Source organism: Protopterus annectens, chromosome 16.part0, assembly GCF_019279795.1.
Source record: "Protopterus annectens isolate FY-2018-M chromosome 16.part0, PAN1.0, whole genome shotgun sequence".
NCBI lineage: Eukaryota > Metazoa > Chordata > Ceratodontiformes > Protopteridae > Protopterus > Protopterus annectens.
This window is the reverse complement of record NC_056750.1, coordinates 796,889,090-796,906,248: the sequence shown is the minus strand read 5'-3', so window position 1 is coordinate 796,906,248 and position 17,159 is coordinate 796,889,090. Positions and strand designations below refer to the sequence as shown.

Genomic DNA, 17,159 nt, shown 5'->3' with positions numbered 1-17,159 from the left:
ATTCTTGCTCAAAACCAAGATAAACTCTCTCATTAAATGTGAACAAGTACATTTGCATTCCTTATACCTTGTTACTCTCCCTTCACTTGCTCCCCATCAAATTCTTTTTCCTGACTTATCTCTAGGTATAGCATAAGGCAGACCTTGCAGCTAGTCATGATGTTATCAGTGCTGTACCTTGGTAACCAAAATGGAAATGCGTATCCACAACCAGTGCAAGAGACCAGATTTTCCTTTTTTTTGCCAAAATAAAAGCTTTCATAGAATTTAATTGTTGTACCGTTTCATTTAATAGTAACATTTTCAAATACAAAGCAGGTCTTTTATACAAATTAGTGGAAAGTTGGGAAATATTTTTGGCTAATAACTTAGGATATTTTTTCATATATTCCCTCAGGAACAATTGTCCAAACAAGGATTGTTCCTGCATAAAAGGGGATAGCTGATGATGGGAACACACAATGAAGAACTCAGACATGTGCAGGAATCCTAGTACTGATGGTGTGCCTTTTGATGGTGTTTATTGGTCATATTTTGTTTCTAAAGTTTGTTTTGATGTCTTTTAAATACCAGTTGCTCATTTACTTTACATCCTAGTACTTGGCAAGTACATTTTGAGTATTTCAAGCAGATTACAGTACTGGCTAGAATAAATGGCAGCACCTTCACTAATGAGGAGTATATCACACAGATTGCAAGGGCAGGATATCGGAAACGGTAAGACAATAAAAGTCTCAAGTACAGTAGCTTTGAACAAGCTGCAACGCCACTAAAACCAGGAAACGATATGGAAATATTTCTACTTGACGTGATGTCGTTGCATTGACACACCATCCTCTTTGGTTGGCTGCCGCAGTGTTGCAAGTTGTCACGGGAGGGCTGTGGCTGTAAACAACTTTTTTAATCTCATCCGAGTCTCCAAGTTTGAGTACCTTCTTCAAGAAGTCCACCTCATGGACTTAACAGATCATACTAAATATATGCACACCCATAGAACCACCAGTTATAAAAACAGTACTTTCTTCTCCTTCATATATTTTGATGCTTGAAATACTGCTCAGTTTTTACTCCCCCTTTACCTTGTTCAGTATCTTCTGTCCAACTCAGTATGCACTGTATTTTCTGAACTTCAGTATTTTCTCTCTTTCAAATCCCCACATGTAGATCTTACAATCAGTTCATATAAATCAGTGCTCCTTCAGGTAGAAAAATAAGTCGAAACCAAACAGTCATCTATTCATCAACGAAAAGAAGTTGAAGCCTGTCAAGTGACAAGGATAGGAAAAAAAGAAGAAAATTAGTAAAACTTCAAGTAGTAATCTGTGCAACTTACTATCTGTAAGTAGCATTACAGAAATAATAAACACAGGAAAGCACAACTACTCTTGATAAAGATCCAGTACAGATTTTTGACTGTACATCTGATCAACCACTAAAACTGTACAGCCATGCTATACAGACACTTACTACGTATTTTTTTTTTAAAGAGCCAGCTTGATGCCAAGGCAAACCTATGACTTGTCACCCTGTAAAAAAAGTATAAACAGGTTTACTGAGAATCCTACAAAGTTCACAACCAGCTAGCACTTCACAAAGCTTTTTGCTGTATAAACACGCATCTTATCACCACGTCAAGGAAAAAAGCTTTTTAGAAAGGAATCACTTGAAAATACAATGCTTGTGATAAATTTGTAAGGCTGTCGTATAAACTTTTTGAATTCAAAAGAAAACAAGACATTTGTCAAAGTGAATAGAAATGGCTTACAACCTTGTCACTGGGTGCTCTTCTACACCCCATAAAAACTTTACTGGTTCTGCAAGGCCATGAAGTTACTCCTCACCATTTCAACTATTTGAATTATGATACCGCTACCCTACCCTTTCGCAGAAGCCCGATACTGGAACCTAAGCCAACACAACCTCGTAACTAGGGGTCACACTTGCCTCTCTTTCCCTTCTCTTTACTACAGTGAATCCCATCCTACCCACCACTTAAGACCTTTACCCAAGTACTACATGTAGCGGCTATTCCAACCAAATTCAAAGGCCTTCCTGAAGGAATGCCGATATCTCCAGCACATGCATACCCCATTTCTTTCTATAAATATCATACCAATACAGCACTGCTGCCAGTGAACCCAACTGTATGCTCTCCATAATCTTAAACATGAGGCTACAGAAAAAAATGTAGACATGTCTATACCATTTTTAACTCAAGTTACAAGAAGCATTCCCAGCAACAAGTAAATTTGATAAAGCTGACAGCACAAGGCATGAAAAGGTCACCTAATCTCTCCATTCCCATACCAGAGTACCCTTGCCAGCTCTTGGCAGGCCCATGAGAGTGGCACGAATACCCTTCCAAAAGTTTTTCACCGTTTCAACCCGTCCTGTGGGTATCATTCCTAAATGAGAACTAAAAGAAACCATTGCCACTAAGAAAAAATAGTGGTGGTATCAATCTGCGCACTTAACGGAGCGCAAGACTCAGAATTGTAGTACTTACTGATAGGCTGACTGGGTTGTCTCTCCTCACTAAACCCCACCCACTCCACTGTAGCTTGCAAAAGGTTGGGATATTCTAATCCTACGTGCTTTCAAAGGCAGTCAGGCACTGGCTTACGAAGCTGTCATCCTGCACACCCTTGCACATGGAGAACGCTCAGGGACATGTTGGTGATGCGTGTTGATGTCAGCTGTAAAAAAAAAATCTGGATTTGAAGGGTCTACTCGGGGAATACATGGCAACCCAATATTTAGCCCTCAAAACTGGTAATCCAAGAAATTTAGTACAGTTGAGAGGCGTGTGTGTGTGTGTGTGTTTATTTTACTTTTACTAGCTTCAACCTTTTCAGGGCTTTAGCCTCAGTCTCTGTTGGCATAAAGCTCTGATGGGCTTGATGCCCAAACAACTCCTTAGCACTTGCTAACTGGGCACATGAAAGGTGCCCTGAAACTTTGGACGCTAGCTGTGTTCTATCCTTAGCAGGATACAACCAATTTAGTGATCGTTCAAATATTTACTGTTAGTATAAGTTTACTTGCACAAAGCTACTTTTTTTGGGGGGGTAATCTAATTTTTTGGTCAACATTCTTGTATACAACTCTGAGCAGAAACATTATACAGGTATTACAGCCATTTATTTCTAGCTTGAATCCTTTATTAGAGGCTTTAGAAAAATTGTATCTGATGTTGCAAATCTTCTTTCATTCCTTACTGATAGGACCTCTGTTCCGACCTCAGAACAGACTCTGCCAATATACAAGCTCGTGCCAGCCAAAAAACCCTAGAGCTAGGTCCTTCTCATAGTGCCCCTCTTCTCCCTTCTCCAGATCTCTTTTGCCCTGTACTTTTCAAGATATGCCAAGCAAAGTGATAGAATTTTTGATAAATACCTTGTTGGATCTTTCTAGCATTTCGCTCTTAGCGATTAGTTTTCTCTTTCTGCACATCTGTGACCTTTTTCTTCCCTTTCACACCCATTTTTGGGTAGTCTTAGTACCATTGTTGGTACGGCCCCTCCCTTACCCTTGTGAGTAGTTACCTTTACTATCATTGGTATTCCATTCCTCTTTTTTTTTTTTTTTTTTTTTTTAAGGAAGAAAGAAATATATACATTTAGATATTTTTCTCCCTTGTGTGGGTTTACCTGGTATCTGCTTTGATTGGATTGGATTTCTATTTTGTTTTCCTTTGTCTAAATACTTAGGCTCCTCAATATGGCTAACAAAAAAGGAATGATCAGGTTTAAACAGTGTCACAAATGTGGGCAAAAGATGCCCAATTTGGATGGACATCTTTCGTGAGTCTACTTCCTTGGAGTTCCCCATCTTCAGATACAACATCCTTGTAATCTATGTAGAAATTTGTGCTTACACTCTCGCAGAGTGCAAGAATAAACTGATTCTCAAGGGTTTATTAAAACTCTTTTCGGAAGCCCTTTCTGAAGCGGAGGTCTCATCATCTCCTAAGAAAGACCAGAAAAAGAGAAGCCACTTGGTTCCAGCTTCCCAGAGTTCTACGGAGCCGAAACGCGCTCAGGCTGCATTGGAACCAAAAATATCCAAAATGTCTGTAATGACTACTTCGGCTCCTTAGCCTACAACTAGATCTACGGTGCCAAAGTTGGCAACTACGGAACAGACACTTGTACCTGCTTTGGTACAGACTGTATCTTCGGTACCAGACAATCTCAACACAAACAATGACTTCCTTCATGACTCCATTCTCTGTGCCAAAACCTGAAACTTTCCCCAAGACCAGATACTCCCCTACTACAGACCCCTTCAGTGGGCAACATTATAGTTCCATTCTTGAGAGACCATACTCTCTTTCCAGCGTATCAACAATGTCCACTAGGAGTATTTCTGAAGTTGATGCAACAAGGCTGGTGGATCAGCTCTTGGCATCTAGAGGAATTCTGACCCCTACCAAAACTTCCCTCCCATCTGGAGCCGAAGTTTTCTTTGCACAGACTCCCAACATATCATCCTTCAACCTCTTCTCAGGCTCTGGAGCCCTCGGTACCAATGTCTACCCCGGAGCCTACGCCTTCGGTTCTTGTAACTACTCCTTCAATAGTTCCGGAGCCTTCCCTTTGGACTTCGCTCCACCAGAACTGGTCCACCCTTGGGACCATGACTGGTCTGTCACTGCCGTGACCCCTAGGTCAGCACCGTCTACGGCTCCGGCTGGTCTGGCAGTTTCTAGTTCTCTCGGGGCTCCTATCCTGGAGATGAGCTCATCAGAGCAGGGTGTGACCCGCATTCAGAGGTTGTCCCTCTCGGTTTCAGGTTCCCATCCCTCTTCTGGTGAGCCTGGCTTCCAGATTATGTAGAGGGTTCTTGCTTCCGCAAGCAATGCAGTTGGCACCTCCAGCGTCGGAACCTTACCTTTCCCTTTCCTCTCGCATGCAGTTGACGCAGCCCACTACGCAGACATTGAGCATGAAAGCAGCAAGAAACCCTGCTCCAAGGTACCCACTCTTTGGGGTCCTCCTCGGAAGATCGCACTGAGGAGCCACCCCGAAAGAGAGCATGCAAGAGGAAGCACATGGATTCCCCTGAGGAATCTGTTACCGAAGATAGGGATTTTGTTGCGGGAGAAGGGTCCCCATGGTCATCCCCTGAAGATGTCTCATTCGGAGACATACTGGAGATCCTGAAACAGAGGGGAGACTGGAAGCCTATCAAACCTGAGGAATTTGTATTCTTGCAAACCTTCTGTGCTCGACAGTCTACTTCCTGGGTGACACCGCCCTCCTGCAGATGAGGTGATTAAACTCATTGTGCAGCGAGCCTGGAGGGCCCTTGACAGTGTTGAGCCGATTCCCCGGAGGCCTGATAAAGTTCTCTCCCCATCAGAAGACCACCTGCAATGATCCAGAGGATTGGCAGACTCCATGGTTGTGGTGGTGGTGGCCACTAAAAAAGAACTAGCAGAAGAAAGTTTGGCTCCCCATCCTCCGAACAGGGAGTCCCGGACAATAGACAAACTAGGTAAGCAGACTTGTGCTTCAGCGACCTTCGCCATATGGTCTCTGAATTGCATGGCACATTTTACCATCTCCAAAGGGACCTGATTACAGAACTTTCACGTACTTTGGCAAGGGGACTACCTGAAGAGGTGCGAGACAGTTGCCTGTCAGCTTGCCACCCCAGAGACCATCTCCAACTCCTCCATGTGGGTGATGGCTCACACAACCAAGAGAGCAGCCAGAGCAGCTGCTTCAGGCGTTTTCTTGAGACGTCACGCCTGGATGCAACTATGTGACTTCATGGAACCCTTAGTCTTCCTTTGTCAGCGCCCTTGTTGATGAATCCTCCTTGTTTGGCACAAAAGTTAAAACAGGTTAGCCAGGTGTGAGAAAGACCCTGTCTGCCATGGGCATATGTTTTTCAACCCCTCAACGATCCTACTCCAGGAATCAGAGGGGTAGGAAAATGTGGTTCAAGAAATCCCAAGGACCTTTCCGTGACATGCATGGTGAGCAATTCCCCTGGGGCAGCGGTGGGAACTCATCTGGGAGACTCCCCTTTCGTGGCAGAGGGAGCCTGCGAAACCTGAGATTGAGAGATTCCTTCTCTGGTCAACCCCATCAGTGCTCCTGAAGAGCGGCCCAATTGCTTTCCTCTGGAAGCAACTGGGGACATTTTTCCCTGCACTACTTGGCCTGACAGTCGATAACATCGGACTCCTGGTTGCAGAGAATAATGACCAGAGATTACCTTATTCTCTTCGACCTTTACCCCAAGCTACTTAAGGCGAATCTCGACATTCCACCCAGTCAGAGGGATGCAGCATCACTAGAAGTTCAAAAGCGGCTATGAAAGAGAGTCCTCAAATTAGTCCCACCAGACCAAATAGGATCCGAATTTTACTCCAGGTTCTTTAGTACCAAAATAAACAGGGGACCGGAGACCAATTTTGGATCTCTGCGTACTGAACAAGTTTGTCAGACAAGCAAAATCCCAGATGGTCATGGTTCAGTTCATTCTTCCATTTCTGGAGAAGAATGACTGGATGTGCTCTATAGATCTTCAGGATGCGTGTTACCACATAAAAATGGACAAATGATTCAGAAGATACCTCTGCTTCTGGCTGGGAGCCAATCCATTACCAGTTTCGAGTACTGCCCTTTGGTCCCTCCATAGCCCCCAGAGTGTTCACCAAATGTATGCCAGTAAGTAGCTCACCTGAGACTACAAGGATTCCAAGTGTTTCCGTACCTAGACGAATGGCTCCTCACCGCTCCAACCAGGAGTCTACTGCTTCAAGCCATATCGTACACTCAAAATCTGGCAGAAAACCTAGGAATCTCCATAAACTTAGACAAGTCAAAGCAGGTTCAGACTCTGAGCTGAGTTCATTGGGGCAAAGTTCAACACAACTTCCTACACAGTTGCACTACCTCTCCACAGGCTTCTAAAACTAAGATCTCAATTTCAGACAATATTTTTTCAAAATATTGTCCCAGCTCGACAGGTCCCACAACTGTTGGGCTACATGGTGGCTACAGTCTCACTGGTTCCACTGGTAAGGTTCCATATGAGACTACTCCAATGGCTCCTATCATCTCAATGGTCTCTTCTAGCACAGTCAGTATCTTGCCCGATCCGCATTACAAACCGATGCAAACAGGATCAGAGTTGGTGGATAAAGCCAGAGGAGGACTTAGGGTATCGACCACCCCCTCCCCCCCAACCCAAAGCCACAGCAACCACAGACGCTTCCCTGATGGGGTGGGGGGGCATTTTCAAGTAAAGATCGTCCAAGGCACTTAGTCCCCCTTAGAGGCCAAACTGTATATCCAGTGTCCTAGAAGCAAGGGTGGTGCTCTTAGCGTTGCAAGCGTTCCAAACAACCCTTCCATCGGGGACAGTTGCTGTCCAATCAGATGTGTCAGTAGTCTGGTACATCAACAAGCAAGGAGGAACCAGATTCTATCCCTTATCCTGGGAAGCCCTAAGTGTGGCAATGGGTGATGGCTTCCAATCACTTTCTACTAGCAATGCACATTCCCAGGAATTTCAGTCTTACTGCAGACAAACTGAGCAGGAACATTCTGATGCCTCATGAGTGGTCCCTCAACCCCGTAGTAGTGACTTAAATTTTTCGTTGTTGGGGCTGGCCTTGTTGCAACCTCTTTGCTTCTCCTTTGATCCACAAATGCAGCAGCTTCTTCGCCCTGATCCCCCCCCCCTGGGAGTCAACGAGAGATGCTCCTCCGATTCACAATTGACCCCTGGGTGTACTGTAATGACTTTCACCTATTCCCATCATTTCACAGTTCTTGTAGAAAATGCAACAGCTGAGAAGCAAGGTCATCCTCGTTGCCCCCCTATTGGCCTTGATAAAATTTGGTTCCCCTTCCTATGGCCTCGTTTGGTTCACCACTCGTGGACCCTGGACCCAACCCCGGGACTCCCATCTCACCTGCAGGGGCTAGTCCACCCCAACCTTCACAGTCTCAAGCCGATGGCTTGGTATCTCCATTTCCGCTGATTACCAAGCAAATGAACCGATCTTCCTCAGTCCAAAAGATTTTTCTGGCTTCCCATAAACCCTCCACCAAGAAACTACCACAGCAAATGGGCCAGGTTTGTTGTTTGTGATAAAGAACAAGGACTAGACCCTTTTTCAATGCTGGTCCATGAAGTTTTTGAATGACTGTTGACCCTTCTCCATGCAGGAGCCTCAGCCTGTACTATTATGGTGCACCTAGCAGATCTCGCCAGTTTTCTTAATGGTTATAACGACTCTTCACGAATATCCCACAGTCTTTGCAAAACCTTTATGAAAGGAGTTATACACCTTAGACCACCTATTAAAATTCCGAATGAACCATGGTATTTGACTTTGGTCCTACAGACACTAACCTGTTCACCCTTCGAATCTTCTGCCACATGTATCAATTTTTATCCTGGAAAACCTATTCCTGGTGGCAATCACCTCAGCCAGGAGGGCATCAGAATTGCATGCTTTGTGCGTCAACCACCCTTATTTGATCTTCCATAAGGAAAGAGTATCACTTCGAACTAACCCTTTTTACCCAAGGTCATCTCAAATTCAAGTCTCAACCAGTCTATTGATTTATCAGTCCTTTTCCAAAAATTCTGTAACTAAGGTGAATACCAGTTGCACATGCTTGATGTACATAGGCAGCTACATTTTTATTTAGACAGAACTAAATCCTTCAGGAAGTCGGACCAAATGTTCATAGCCTTTTCAGGCCCCAGATTGGGCAAAGCTGTTTCCAAAGTCACCTTGCCAAAATGGTTAAGATATTGCATTACTTTTATCTATCCACAGAAAAAATTAACTTTGCCTTCTAGATTCAAGGCTTAATCCACCAGGTCTGTGTCCACTTCGGTGGCATTTCATTCCAAAGCATCTATGAATGACATCTGTGCAGCGGTCACTTGGGTAACCCCCATACCTTTATCACGCATTAACCTTTTGAGCAAGCAATCAGTGTACCTGCAGGCTTTTGGTACTTGCCCATCTATTTCCTGGGTATATTTCACCCGCCATCTAGCTCATAGAGTTATCTGTCATCGGGTGTGGAAGGTCCCTAACTGCACTGAACCAATTTTCAAAAAGACCAGACAAAATTATCACAGCCTCAGAGGATAAACCTTTCTGGACAAAAGAACTAGCAGAGGAAAGTTCCTCTATCCATCACCACAACAAGGAGTCACGGATGGTGGATAGATTTGGTAAGTGAGTTTATGCTTCATTCACCTTTGCCCTATGGTCTTTAATCTAGTAAAATGTGCCAGGTAATTCACAGATCTGATAAAAGAGTTGTCAAATACTCTCAGGAGTTATTTCTGAAGAGCTACGAAAATCAGTCACCTCTCAGTTGGCTACCCTGACATCCATTTCCAATTCTTCCGTGAGCTGCTTTTCACATGTAGGTGAAGGAATGACGAGAGCAGCAGGTTCAGGCATTTCCATATGGAGACGTGCATGAGTGAGTTTGTGTAATTTTGCAGAGCCCTGTAAGTCTTCATTTGTCAATACGCCTTTTGACAACTCTTCCCTTTCTGGCCAAGCTGTTAGACAAACTAGGTGCAAGAAGGATGGGAAAACCCTTCCTGCAGTAGGAGTGCATTTTCCACTTCTCGGAGGTCCTGCTCAAGGAACCAGTGAGGAACGAGCAAAACGTGGTTCAAGAAATCCCAAGGGTCTTTCCAGACTACACCTGGTGAAGGTTATCACAGGGGCAGAGGAGGGAACATTAATGGAAGTAGCCACCCTTGTGACAGAGGTGGCCGCAAAGTACAGTTGTGTACACTTACCATAAATGTAGATGTTAGAGTGTCTTCACTGTTGCAGCCATGACTGTAGGGTTCTCCCCTGCCGGCAGGCAGTCCTTGGTCAACCAGAATCCCAAAGTCTGGGTCCGGCGTCTGCTGTTCAACCATGCTCCATGACGTCAGAGCGCCAGGAGTACAAAGCTGACAGCCGACGCCATGTTCTCCAGTATTTCTTGCCCCAGATGTCAGGAGTCCCAAAATGAGAATGGTCCCATATCCTTGCAAATACACCTCAGAAGAATGGTAAAAAAAGGAACCACACAAAAGTAAAGAGGGGACAGGAGGGAGGGAAACCCAGACTACAACAGTGAAGACACTAACATCTACATTTATGTTAAGTGTACACAACCGTACTATGTTCATAGTGTTTCACTGTTGCAGTCATGACTGTAGGGTAAAATCCCAAAGCAGAATGAAAGGGAGGTGGTCATAAAGTAGAAGGGGTGGCTAAAAGGCCCTGCAAGACTGCAGAAGCAAACCCTGCCCTAGACTTAGAGTAGAGAGGTAGATTGCAGTGCTTTGAAAAAGTATGCACTGAACTCCAAGTTGCAGCTTCCAAAATGTCTTTTGTAGGAACTCCCCTGAGGAAGGCAGCAGAAGTGGCAGCAGCTCTGGTGGAATGAGTCTGTATACTCCCTGGGATTTGTTTTCCATGGTGTGAATAACAAAATCTGATTCCATGAGCAATCCATTTAGAAATTGTCTGTTTTGAAATGGCTTTACCTTGGGAACTTGAAGCACAAGAAACAAACAATTGCTCTGATTTTCTGATTTCCTTGGTTCTGTCCAGGTAAAAACGTAGTTGTCTGTGTACATCCAAGGAATGCAAGATCCTTTCCCCTTTATTTTGAGGAGTGGGGAAAAAAGTTGGCAAGTGGATAGTTTGATTTAAAGCCACTTTGGAAACCACCTTAGGCATGAATGTAGGATTAGTCCTCAGACACCCTGTCTTGATGAAAAATAATATAAGGTTCCACTCTGAAACTCTCCTGGCAGAGGTCAGGGCTAACAGGATGGCTGTTTTCCAAGATAAAAACTTGATGTCAGAAGAGGCAGCAGGCTCAAAAGGCGGCAAGGTGAGCTTTTCCAAAACATAGTTGAGATCCCAAGCAGGAATGGGAGATCATCCAAGAGATCTCAAGTTCTTAGCTCCTCTGAGAAACTGTCTCATTAGCTGGTGGGAAAAGATTGGAGGGTCTGTATTATAATGAGCGGAAATAGCAGAGGCATGTATTTTAATGGAAGAGAAAGAGAGACCCTTATGTAAGAGATCTGTTAGGTAAAGTAAAATCAAAGGAATGTTAGGAAGAAGAGGATCAGAATCCTGAGCCTGCATCCAGGAACAAAATATTTTCCATTTTCCTGCATAAGATTTTCTAGTGCTAGGACGTCTGGCCTCTAAAATGACATCCATAACCTGCTTGGGTAGGAGAGAAGGAATCAAGGCCCTGGATTAACCAGGCCGCCAGGCTGAGTGCTGACATGGGAGTGTAGAACCTGACCCTGATGTTGGGACAGAAGGTTCAGAGTCTGCGGTAAGACCCAAGGGGGCTCCAGACATAGGTTTTTCAGAGTAGGGTACCAAAACTGTTGAGGCCAATTTGGGGCCAACAAGATCATCTTGGGCTTTTCCTGTTTGATCTTTAATAATACCCGTGGAAGAAGAGGAAGAGGCGGAAAGGCATATCCCTGAGAGGTTTCTCCAACTGAATGATAGTGCATCCACTTTCCAAGCTTGTTCGTGGAAAGTCCTGGTGCAAAAATTCTGTAGTTGATTGAGATGGTATGCAAAGAGGTCTATGTGAGGACATCCCCAGACTGCTGTTATCATCCTGAATATTTCGGCGTCCAGCATCCACTCGTGTGGATCCGAAAGGTTTCTGCTCAGACTGTCTGCCAGGAAGTTTTGCTTCCCTGGTAGAAACTGAGCAAGAAAGGTCCAGATTGCAAGCTAGAGCTGTGTTCCATAGATCCATGGCTAGTCTGCAAAGGGGGTAGGAATGAGATCCCCCTTACTTATGTACCACATAACTGTGGTGTTGTCTGTCCATATCAGTAGTTGCCCTGGTCGTAGAAGATCCCTGAAGGCCATTAAGAGCCTTTCTGAACGGCTAACATTTCCTTCAAATTGATATGCAGGTGCTTCTGATCCTTTGTCCAAAGGCCCTGCACACAGTTGCCCTGAAAATGGGCTCCCCATGCATAATCTGAGGCGTCCGTGGTTAGAATCTGAGTAGCAGGAGTCAGACAGAAGGGTTTCCCTTTGTTTAGAGTACATGCCTTGGACCACCAAAGAAATTCCTTTTGAAGACAAGGCAGGACGGAGATCAGTATGTCTAAACTGTGGCAATGCTGAGACCATACACTTTTCAGGTACCACTGTATTTTCCTCATGTGTAGTCTTGCATATGGTACGAGAAGGATGCAGGAGGCCAAGTAACCCAAAGCCTGCAGGAATCTCCCTGCAGATAGCGGAGTTAAAGTTGCCAAGGTTTTGAAAGTTGAAGCCAGCTGAAACTTTTTCGTATGTCAGAAATGCCATCTGGGTTGTTGTGTTTAAAGAAGTGCCCAGAAAAATTATCTGTTGCGAGGGTGTCAAATTTGACTATGTTCACAGTGAATCCCAGGAACTTGAGGAGATCCTGAACAAACCGTAGATGCTGGAGTAAGACCTCCTTGCTGTCTGCCTGAATAAGACAGTCGTCCAGATAAGGGTAAATTTGAATTCCCCAGAGTCTGCAGTAAGCTACTACTGGAGCCAGGCATTTGGTGAAGACCCTGGGCGCAGTAGACAATCCAAAGGGCAGCGCAGAGAATTGAAAGTGCCTCGATCCGGCCTTGAACCAGAGGTATTTTCTGCATTCCTGCCTGATGGGAGTGTAAATATGCCTCCTTTAAATCCAAAGTTACCAACCATGCATTTTTGGACAGCATTAGAAGTAGCTGCTATAGAGCAAGCAACTTGAATTTTGGAATCTCTAGAAAGGTGTTCAAGACTGACAGATCCAGAATGGGTCTCCATAAATTTTGCTTCCTGGGGACTAGAAAGAGCCTCGAGTAAAAACCTTGTCCCATCTCTGAAAGTGGAACTAGTTCTATGGCTTTCATAGCCAAAAGAGCTTCCACCTGGTTTAAGGCCTCTGTCCATTGATGTTTTGGAAGGTCTGGCCATCCGCTTGGCCTTGGTAGGGTATGAAAATGGAATTTGTAACCTCTTGAAACCACATCCAGAACCCACTTGTCTTGGGTTATACGAGTCCAATTTCGATGAGAGAGAAAGTTTTCCTCCGAGAGGGGCTTCCAGGCAAGAAGTTCCTGCAGCCCAACAGAGGGAGTCATTGAGTCTGTTTCCTATGAGTTTGTGACCTGTCCTCTCCTCCCCTAGGGATGGAAGCAGTCCACTGTCTTGGTCTATAAGAGGCTTGTGTTTGAGGCATTCCTCGGGAGCGTCTGTATCTACCCCTCTGAGGCCCGTCTGAATAGGGAAAGGACCAATTTTTTGTAGGCCAATTCCTGCTAAATCTGGGTGGCTGTACCTGTAAGAAATCTTTAACTGTTTGCATGGAGTTCGCCTTGTCCTCCATCTTTTTAATCACCTCTTCAGCTTTTGAGCCAAACAAATTATGTTGAACAGGAGCATCCAATAATTTAGCTTTTACTTGTTATGGCAAATTTTGTTCCTTTAACCATGCATGCCTTCTAATTACTGTGCCAGAGGCAGCAGCCCTACAAGAAGCCTCCAAGGCATCAAATTCACAGTGTAAACCATGTTTCCCAACTTGTTCAGTGGCATGCATTAAGTCATGTAATTCCTTATCTGCACAGGCAGAAATGGAAGTAAGCTTTTGTTTTAAAACAGACAAGAGAAATTGCTGGTATTTCAGCATATGAAACTGACAGTTTAAAGCTCTAATAGATTAAGTAGCAGAAGTGTACACTTTTTTGCCCCATCTTTCTAAAGATCTAGAATCCTTCTCAGTGGGAATGGGGTTTTTAGCAGAAGCGGCCTTAACTCCCTTAGGACCCTGAGAAATGGTTTCAGGGTCAGCAGTAGGGTTCTTGAATAAAAACTGGTGGGAATCAGGAACCCTGTAATATCCATCAGGCTCAACAGGAGCAGGAGGAAAAGAATCAGGGGTTAAGTTAGCCTCCGAAAAAGCATCATCCACAATATCCAAAACAGGAGGAATAGCCAGGGGTCTATGTTGGGGAAGAAGAAAATCCCTTAGTCTTTTCTTAGATTCCGAATACTCCTGTCCTTCCCAGTGGAAATGTTCCCTCATTTCATGCAAAGTTTCCCCAAAAGAGAAATCCTCAGGGGGAGAAGCTGAAGGAATGGATTCCTCAGCATCAGAATCCTCATAAGGAGGGAAAGAATATTCCTGGTCAGAAGAAGAAACAGAAGCCTGATCAGAGGAATCATAATAAACTTCCTGCCTTGGCCTTTTATCTGGAGGGGGATGTGACCCCTGATCATAGTAAGTAAATCCTCCGCCATCTTAAGTAACTGTTTCTGTGACTTGAGAGCTGGTTCAGAAGAGGCCTGTGTTGCAGTCTTTGATTTTGAAGGAGTCTTTGCTTTTGTCTTTGCCTTTATTAGAAGCTGAGTAGGCCTGAAAACCCCTTCGGAAGCCGGTACCTGCACAGCAGCTCCGGACCCATCCGAAGGAGCATTGTCCGAAGGTCCTGCAGTAGAAATATTCAAAGGCCTAGTTGGCTCCTCGTGGGAGTCCATTTCGGCCATTGGTTCTGAAATGGCCGACAGGGGCTGCAAAAGCACCTCACTGACGACCGAACCTGAAGCTGGCTCCGCTTGTGCGATACAGTCAGATTTGGACCTTGGAGGCCTGTCTTTGTCCTTGCGTCTTTTGAGAACTCCGGTAGCTGGAACCGTATAAGACGACATTTTGTAATTAAAATGCCTACCGAAGTAATGAAATGCAAAATCGTACCTTCGTTTAATTGTACGTTGATTGAATCTAGCACAAAACAGACAACTAGCTACGTCGTGGTCAGGGCCTTAGCAAGGAATACAGTAAGAATGAAAATCCTTATGAGGTATTTGCTTCCCACATGAAATACAATTAACTTTTTCTGACATCGGACTGGAGCAAGAAAAAGTTTCCCCAACAGGGTACTTAGCTTTGAGTGGAGAAGAAAGTCTTCGGACTGAAGTTTTTCAGAAAAGATTGTCAGCAGTCAGCCGACCGGCACTTGCGAACTGCTATCACTGCACGGCAAGAAAGACTGGAGAATATGGCGTCGGCCATCAGCTTTGTACTCCTGGCGCTCTAACATCAGGGAGCATGGTTGAACAGCCGACACCGGACCCAGACTTTGGGATTCTGGCCGACGAGGACCGCCTGCCGGCAGGGGAGAACCCTACAGTCATGACTGCAACAGTGAAACACGATGAACATCGGGGTTTCCAGGATTTTCTCTCTGGAAAACCCTTCCAGCACCCCTGAATGGAGGCCTGATTGTCCACCTCTGGAGTTAATCTGGAGTCTTATCCCTGCAGCTAAAAGCCTGGCAAGAAGTCACCTCTCATACTTGGGTGTAAGGAAACATTTCCAGAGGCTGTATAATACCCTTTCCCCTTCCATGTTCAAAGAAATTCCTTGATGTTTCACTGAGGGAACAAGCAGCCATTCAAATTCAAAAGCTGCTAACAAAAAAGTAATCCAAGTCGTCCCACCAGACCAAATAAAATCTGTATGTTACTCCAGATTGTTTTAGTACCAAAAGAGAAGGTGGACTGGAAACCAATTTTGGATCTCCACTAACAAATCTGTTTGAAAAACAAATTTCAGATGGTCACGGTTCAGTCAGTTCTTCAGTTTTTAGGAAAAGATGACTGGATGTGCTGTTTAGATTTTCAGGACGCACACTACCATATAAAAATGGATATATGTTCCAAAATATTCCTTTGCTTCTGGCTAGGAGCCAGTCATTGCAAATTCAGAGTTCTGCCCTTTGGTCTCGCCACAGTGTTCAACAAATGCATGTTAGTAGTAGCAGCTTAGTTAAAACTGCAAGGATTCTGGGTGTTTCCATACTTAGATGAATGGCTCATTTCTGTTACTACCAGGCAGCTACTACTAACAGCAAAACTGAAAGTCTTACAATTGTGCAACCATCTACGCATCACAATCAACTTCAAAAAATCCTCGCTGGAACCAAACACAAAGTCTAACTTTCATAGGAGCTCTGTTCTAACACGAACCTCCATTCTCTCACTTGCACCGTCTGGTTTGGAAACGGTCCAGAATCAGGTCCATATATTAGTACAAAGAAATAGAGTTCCAGCATGACTAGTACTTCAGTGCCGGCTGCCCCAACTCTTGTTCCCCAGCCAGGTTTCAAATGAGTTTTACAGTGGCTTCTTGCAGCTCAGTGGTCCATCCTTCAGCATTTCTTGTCTATGCCAGTCTTAATCACAAATACATGCAAGAGATCTTATGGTGGATTCATTCAAAACAAGTCTTGCCAGGCTGTCCATTTATTCCTCCTCAGCCCAAGGTGACTATGGATGCTTCTCAGCTTGGGTGGAGGGGCACTGCCAGGGAAGGACACTCCAAGGCTCTTGGGTCCTGAGAGGCCAATCTGCACATAAACGTTCTAGAGATGACAGCAGTGCTATTGGAGTTGCAAGCACTCCAGGACTGTCTACATCTGGGGACGATTGTGATTCAGACAGACGTGTCAGTGGTCTGGTACATCAGCAAGCAGGGGGAACCAGATCTTACCCCTTATGCTGAGAAGCCCTCAGAGTCTGGCAGTGAGCGATCTCATCCAACCACCTTCTGATTGCAATGCATATTCCGGGGAAGTCAAATGTGATAGCAGACAAATTGTGCAGGTGCATCCTACCTCACAAGTGGTCCCTCAATCCAAAAGTTTTAGAAATGATATTCTGCACATGGGGCCAGCCTTGCTGTGACCCTTTTGCTTCCCCTCGGAACAAATAATGCAGCACCCCCCCCCACCCCCGAGCGGGAATTACCAAGGGACACTTCACAACTGACCACCCAGTCTCCTTTACATTTTTCTGCCAACCCCACTAATTTCCAAATTTCTACAGAAAGCAGCCAAGGTGAAGAGCAAAGTCATCTGTCCTCCTTGCCCCTTTTGGCCTTGGCAAGTTTGGTTCCCTTTTCATGGCCTCATCTGGTACAACCTTAAATTCTGAATCCAACTCCAGACTTCCTATCACACCCGACCGGCATCAGTCATCCAGATATTACAACTCTCAAACTGACAGCTTTGTTTCTCCAGTTCCATTGGGGGCCAAGCATGATATGCTTTCTTCCGCAGTCAGATGCATACTTTTGTCA

At 44.8% G+C, this 17,159-nt stretch overlaps 1 long non-coding RNA gene across 1 annotated transcript in view; it reads right to left on the bottom strand.

Moving 5' to 3' along the window:
• Positions 1 to 261: 261 nt before the first annotated feature.
• The window catches only part of LOC122790980, an 86,980-nt gene continuing 70,082 nt past the window's right edge, over positions 262 to 17,159 (bottom strand). Inside the window, exon 2 of the long non-coding RNA XR_006363058.1 lies at positions 262 to 1,261. This is a non-coding gene — a long non-coding RNA (uncharacterized LOC122790980). The remainder of the gene's footprint in view (positions 1,262 to 17,159) is intronic.